This window comes from Melanotaenia boesemani, chromosome 3, assembly GCF_017639745.1.
Source record: "Melanotaenia boesemani isolate fMelBoe1 chromosome 3, fMelBoe1.pri, whole genome shotgun sequence".
NCBI lineage: Eukaryota > Metazoa > Chordata > Actinopteri > Atheriniformes > Melanotaeniidae > Melanotaenia > Melanotaenia boesemani.
Window position 1 is genome coordinate 13,785,372 of NC_055684.1, and position 7,089 is coordinate 13,792,460.

General features: G+C 40.3%; 1 long non-coding RNA gene across 1 annotated transcript; it reads left to right on the forward strand.

Annotated features, from left to right (window-relative positions):
* Positions 1–2,252: 2,252 nt before the first annotated feature.
* LOC121637048 lies at positions 2,253–3,088 on the forward strand. The gene is made up of 3 exons (XR_006009792.1): positions 2,253–2,263; positions 2,333–2,397; positions 2,872–3,088. It is a non-coding gene; the product is annotated as an uncharacterized LOC121637048 (long non-coding RNA).
* Positions 3,089–7,089: the final 4,001 nt, after the last annotated feature.

Consider the following 7,089-nt stretch of genomic DNA (forward strand, 5'->3'; position numbering starts at 1 on the left):
ATGTGTGTGTAGCTGTCTGGTCTGACCTGTTATCAATGGCCGCTTTTCTCTCTATAAGTCACATAAGTGTATAAGTCTAGATCTTAAACTTTTAAAAGGATATTTGTTTTCTAGAGTTGTCAATGTTAACATGTTTACGGACATTTAAAATGTATGAAAATGGGTAAGTCCCTCTAAATTATATGAAATCGATGCTCTAAAATCACTTAACAATCAATATTCCTTATAAATTTTATTTTATGGATTTAAAAACAGTCTATTATACCAGGCAAGTGCCACATAAAGCTGTTCCCACTCATCAACTTTTCTGGTTTCTATGTTTAATATTTTGGTAGAACATGTCTGATCTTGGAAATCTCAAGATCACATCAATGATAGAGGATTTCTGCTGTGTTATGAGAACTGCATAGTTTTAACTATATTACAGACAGAGGGAATATTAAATTAATAAATGTGACCTTAACCCTTCAATTCATGTATTATTAAGAAACAGTGCCACATGTTTTTTACATACAATATTTTACTTCTACAGACATATACATTGATGCTTTTTATTTCTTAATAATATTTTACTTTTCATGTTTTAAATATATTTTGATATGTTCTTCCAAAATATTTCTACAATACTGTTTTCATATTTCTGTAATATGAATATTCTTTTTTTCTTTTGCTGCTTATTGCTAAAGCAATTTGGTACTTACAATATATGTATGTGCATGCATATATATTTATCCTGCAGTGACTGGCAGGTTATTAGATGACTCCCTGATATCCACTGAATTCCACTTTGTGCATATCCACTGATTTCCACAAATTTACAAATATACTATCCACACGCATGATCATACAAGAAGACAGCTGTCAAATAGGTGTCCACAGTAGCATACACTATGCATGAAAGGGTTAAAAGCATTCTCTTCTTCAGTGGTGTTGTATTTGTCCTATGTTCAGTTGTATGGAAGCTCATCTAATGAGTATTTTTTTTTTTGTTTTTTTTTTGTATTTTGTAAGACTAACATTTAGATTGTGTGCAGTGACACAAATGGTGTAGTTTTACACTGTAGGGCTGTAATATTGTTAGATATGATTTAGAAACAGAAATTAATTTGGTGTTAAAACCAAACATGTGCTCAAGCAATTAAAAATTAAAAATAAAAAAATATTGTTTGAAAAAAAAATTGTTTAAAAAACTCCCCATACTTCTGCTGGGTTGAACTGCGTTGGTTCTGCTTACAGCAGACAGCTCTTATCTCTTGTTGTGGCTGTGTGTAGGAGAACAGAAAGGCAGAAATAGGAGATGGTGAAATGGAAGAAGGTGTGCATGTCTGTGTTTGTAACTGTCTATGTTTGCTTGTTCATGTGTGAGTGTTTTTAGATCTGCCTGTGGGCAAATCTCTGTTTTGTGTGTGTGTATCTGTTCCAGTTCAGCACTCTGTCTGCCTTCAGTGTGACAGCTTACCTGTGTACTGAAGCATGGACACACACATTTTTCACGACAACTTTATTTGGACACTTGCTGCTCATGTATCATTTATGTGATGAAGCTCTGGGAACTGAAGTGAGGGAGCAGAGGGAGGATGTAAGCTAAACAAAAAAGATAGAAATAAGACAAGGAGGGTTCATGAGGCAGAAAGAGAAAAAGGAGAAGAGAAAAAAAAATATGAGAAAAACAACATGATCTTCAACCAAAACTAAGGATGGGTTGTAGTTGAATATTATTACTCAGGGACGTCACAAAACATTGATCAACATCCATACAGTGATTCAGTAATCTGCAAGCCAATAGCATTGATCAAACATTGATACATTAATGATTTGTAAGCTGTGCTAGAGAGAGATCATGTAGGATTGTTTACATTTTCTTTGTTTTAACAACCAAAACTTATATTTTTATTTCATTATGAAAGATGCCAATATTCGAAGGTGTGTAACTACAAAAAAATTATGAATTGTAAAAAGAAGCTTTCCAGTACTGAGGGATAAATTCAAACTACAGCCTCATTTTATCAATCTAAGTATCGAATAGATCAGGAGGGGACAAGAATTAGGAGAGATTATGATTATTTGTGGAGTGTTGGAGGTCGTTTAAGTTTGTCATTGTAACCCAGTGGTTCAGTTACACTCGGGGTTTAAGGGTAAACTCTCGCGAGATTTCCCGCGAGACTTGGCGCGAGACTTTGATGACGCCTTCGCCTCGGTGTTATAAACATGGCAGTGTATTAGCAGTGTAAGAGCAGCCGTGGGACGACGTAGATCACTGCAGGTATGCGTTTAACCGCTTTCAGGCTGTCTTTGTCTTAAACTGTTGGATATTTACTGTTATGCCTTCTAGGTGTAGATGTATGCACCTTATCTGACACCCTCCCACGGTACATGGCCACTACGAACCGGGGATTGGTAAGTGTCGGATTTGTTTGTAGTATGCTAATGCTAATTTCTAGCGCTAGCGTGCTATGGCTAATATTGTAGTAGATGATGTGTGGGAAATGTTGTATAGCGCGGGCGCTTACTGCTTTCCTCTTTAATGTTCTAATTATAATGTTGAACACTATTTAAAACTAAAATGTTTTATGCCTTGTAGTGTGAAGATAAGAAGTCAAGATGCATCTGATTGTTTATAGAGTACTCTATTATTTGATGTCTTAGTCTAAACACCATTTATTTGATGATGGGAAATGGTATTTATGTAATTATTTATGATCATGTACATGAAGATGTTGTAAATGAAGGTTACTAAGATAATGCAAATGGAGATGCTAATGCTGTTTACTGCTATTTGTTATTGAAGTTGAAAGTATTAGCAATTAGTTTTCTTTAGCATTTGGGGAATGGTGAATGCATTGATGGTAATCATTGGTCCTGTCTATGCAGGCCGGGTTCCTAGACCGGGTTCCTAGACCGGGTTCCTAGACCGAGTTCCTAGAACAGATTCCTAGAACAGATTCCTAGACCTGGATTCACAGCCATGTTGTGAGCCTAAGGATCGGACTCTTCAGACCCAGGATCCAACTCATATAAGATTACCAACAATTGTGATGGCGAGCTACCAGAAAGGATTAAGTTGGGAAAGTACTACGCATGATTCTGTCTTTTGGTGGTAGGAAGCACTGCAGTACACTCATTCTGTAAACTATCATCACTTAAAGGACAGTCCAAGAAGAGGATATAAAACTGTGGTTATACAAGCCTCTAAATTGAGCTCAGAAGAAAATGTTCATGTAAATATTGAATTCCCTTTTTTTTGTCAAATGTGTAAATAATGTATATATGTGAATACATCTCACTCATTGCACTCTGGTCATCTTGGTGTGTTGATTTGGTTACAACTGTGATCCTCCTTGAGGTGACCTTAGAAACTTCTGATATAGCCTAGCATTTTTAAATACAATTGGTTAATTATACCTGTATCCATAGCATCAGCGAGTTGCATATGCTACAGAATTTTTGGCGAGCTAGCCAGGAGGATCAGTTGGTTGTATTAAATCCACATTGGAAACGAATTTCTCTCATTCTTTTGGGTTAATAGGTTTGTGACAATGGATGTGTTTCTGAAACAAGGTATCAAGATCCCAAATGCTGTATTAGTAGAAGGCATATCAGTAACTGACAGCAATAATGAGGATGTGTTTGATTTTTTAAAACAGTATGGTAAAATAAGCAATTTTGTAATAATATCTGAACCGGACTCTAAATTTGATAAAACACTTGTTGTTGAATTTTGCTCCGGTATTGCTTTAGAAGCATTGCGCCCCAGCTTACCTTATACTTTAGTAACCAAGGACCATACTACTTCCTTTATTATTTCAGATTTACCTACTGTTTGCACCGCGCAGGTTGCGAAGAGCAAAACCACATCGTATCTGTCTGAATTGCAGGATCTAGCAAAGCTAACTGGGATGGATTATGGGGAGGTATTGACAGCCATGATGACCCAGATTGGTCTTTCCATTGCTGCACTTAAACCGGAATCCCCAGTGGAAGGGCACTCCACAGATGCTGAGAATGTTTCATCACCACGAGTGACATCAGAGAGGCATCCATCTACCCCTCCTCCAGTCACCAGAATACCAGGTCTAGCTACGAGAGTGCCAAGTCCAAGCAGCATACCATGTATATCATCAGATCCTATGTCACAACTACCGTCACGGAAATCATTATCCCACCAAGATCTCCATCCACCTGAGGTCCAGCGTTATGTTGTGGAACATATTGTTAAAAGTGAGGATTCTACTTCACATCAGCGCCTCAGAGTGTTTTCAGGACGTGTGCCCAGACCGAATCATGAAGTGGATTTTGAGACCTGGAGAGCAGGAGTAGAATCATTAATGAGGGATCCATCTGTGTCTGATCTCCAACGCACAAGAAAGTTAGTAGACAGTCTTTTGCCGCCAGCTGCTGACATAGTAAAACATCTACGTTCTGACATGCTGCCTGCGGTGTATTTGGAAACACTTGACTCGGCATACGCAACGGTGCAAGATGGCGATGAACTGTTTGCAAAATTCATGGACACTTTCCAAAATACTGGAGAGAAACCATCAGCCTACCTTCAACGGCTCCAGGTTACGCTGAATGCTGCTGCGATGAGAGGGGGTGTAGCTGAAGGGGACATAAATCGTCATCTACTGAATCAGTTTTGTCGCGGGTGTTGGGATGATAACTTAATCACAGAACTCCAGTTAAAGCAGAAGAAAACAAAGCCACCAACTTTTGCTGAGCTGTTACTCCGACTGCGTACTGAAGAAGATCAGGAAGCTGCAAAATCTCTGCGCATGAAACAACATCTGGGGTCAACCAAGCAGAAAGCTATTACCCATGCGCAGTTTGCTCATTTGGGCAGTCAAGATGCTGGGGCTGTAGCTGCCCTGACTAACATCACGCAGAAGTTGGCTCAACAATTAGCTGATATTCAGCAGCAACTGGCAATGTTGACCGCTCCTCTGCCTACTAACTCTCTTCATCAGACCCAATCTTTCAGCCAGCGGTCTGGTAAACTTGATAAAGCTGCTGCACAACCAAACCGCAGAACTTCATCACAGCCCAGACCCGGCTATTGTTTTAGATGTGGGGAAGATGGTCATATTAGACCGCAATGTCAAAATGAGCCCAATCCGACATTGGTCGCGAAGAAGAAGAGACAGTTTGCCCAAAAGCCGCAAACCACTTTCCGTAAGAACCCGTTAAACTAACTTCGGTTCCTGTTGTGGGACAGACAGGGGCCAGGGACCAAAACTGTTCCAAGAAAAAAGACAATGTGGTTCAGTGTGCAGAGCAGTTCACCAAGAAAAACATTCCAGTCAGTTTGCCAAGGGGGCTTATTGGTTCAAAATGTTCAGCTACTGTGATTATTGCTGGAGCCAATTGTAACTGCTTATTAGACACAGGTTCACAAGTGACCACAATTCCTGTATCTTTTTACAATAAAAATCTTGCTGATCAACCTGTAAAATCCCTAGACAACTTGCTCGAAGTAGAGGGCGCTGCTGGACAAATTGTGCCTTATTTAGGTTATGTTGAAATCATGGTAACATTCCCTAAACCCTTTTTAGGAGCTGATTTTGAAATCCCAACACTTGCTCTGGTAGTTCCGGATGTCAGTCCTGAGAGTCTGTCACCGGTGCTCATTGGGATGAACACACTGGAGATCCTGTATGCCCAGTACATTGCTAGTGATTCCACTACTTTTCAACCTAGTACTTACGGATATAAAGCAGTGTTGAAACTCCTTGAAATGAAGTACAAACAGAGCCAGATGGGAAGAGCAGGAGTTGTAAAACTAATAAGCACAACGCCCGTCCTCATTCCCGCGAGACACACTATCGTTCTGGAGGGCTCTGCTAAGGTTAACTCACCAACAGCAGTCTCATGGGCTATGGTTGAACATCCTACCTCACCTTTGCCTGGGGGACTGTGTGTTCAGAATTGCTTAGTCACCATACCACGTTGCGCACCGCACAAGATCCCTGTCGTCATGAAGAATGAGTCAGATCGAGACATCCTGATTTCACCTCTTTCTGTAATTGCTGATATTGGCGAATCACTGACTATTGTATCACAGCAAGCCACAGCTACCACTGCCAAAGGCAGTAAGAAACCTATGGAGTTTAATTTTGAGGATTCGCCAATTCCACCTGAATGGAAAGAATGCATAACATCTCATTTAAATAATATGCCCGAAGTTTTCTCCCATCACGACATGGATTTTGGCTGTACAGACCGAGTAAAACATCGCATTAAGCTCCATGATGAGACACCCTTCAAGCACCGGGCCCGTCCTATTCACCCGCAAGACCTTGAGGCTGTGCGTCGGCATTTGCAGGACCTGCTTGAAGCTGGAGTAATCAGGGAGTCAGAGTCATCTTTTTCCTCACCAATTGTGGTTGTTCGGAAACGGGATGGTAGTGTGAGGTTGTGTATAGACTATAGAAAGTTAAACCTACAAACAGTTAAGGATGCTTATGCTCTTCCTAATTTGGAGGAATCATTTTCAGCCTTAACCGGATCTAAATGGTTCACGGTGTTAGATTTGAAGTCCGGATATTACCAGATCGAGATGAGTGAGGAAGACAAAGCAAAAACTGCTTTCGTTACACCACTTGGCTTCTGGGAATGGAATCGGATGCCCCAGGGGGTAACAAACGCCCCGAGTACCTTCCAGCGGTTGATGGAAAAATGTATGGGAGATTTGCATTTAAATGAGGTCCTGGTGTTCATTGACGATCTCATAATTTTTTCTGCTACGCTGGAAGAACATGAGCAAAGGTTGTTGCGAGTATTGGACAGACTGAAAGAGTTTGGATTAAAGCTATCACCTGAGAAATGTAAATTTTTCCAGACCAGTGTGAGATACGTAGGTCATGTAGTGTCAGAGAAAGGTATAGAAACGGACCCCGAGAAGATTTCTACTTTAAAAGCCTGGCCAGTTCCCCGAAACCTTAAGGAGTTGAGATCTTTCCTGGGATTTGCTGGGTATTACAGGCGGTTTATCAAAGACTATGCTACCCTTGTAAAACCATTAAACCTTCTAACACGCGGTTATGCGTCAATTCAACGGTCCACCAAGAGAAAGAGAACTGCTGGAAACTATTT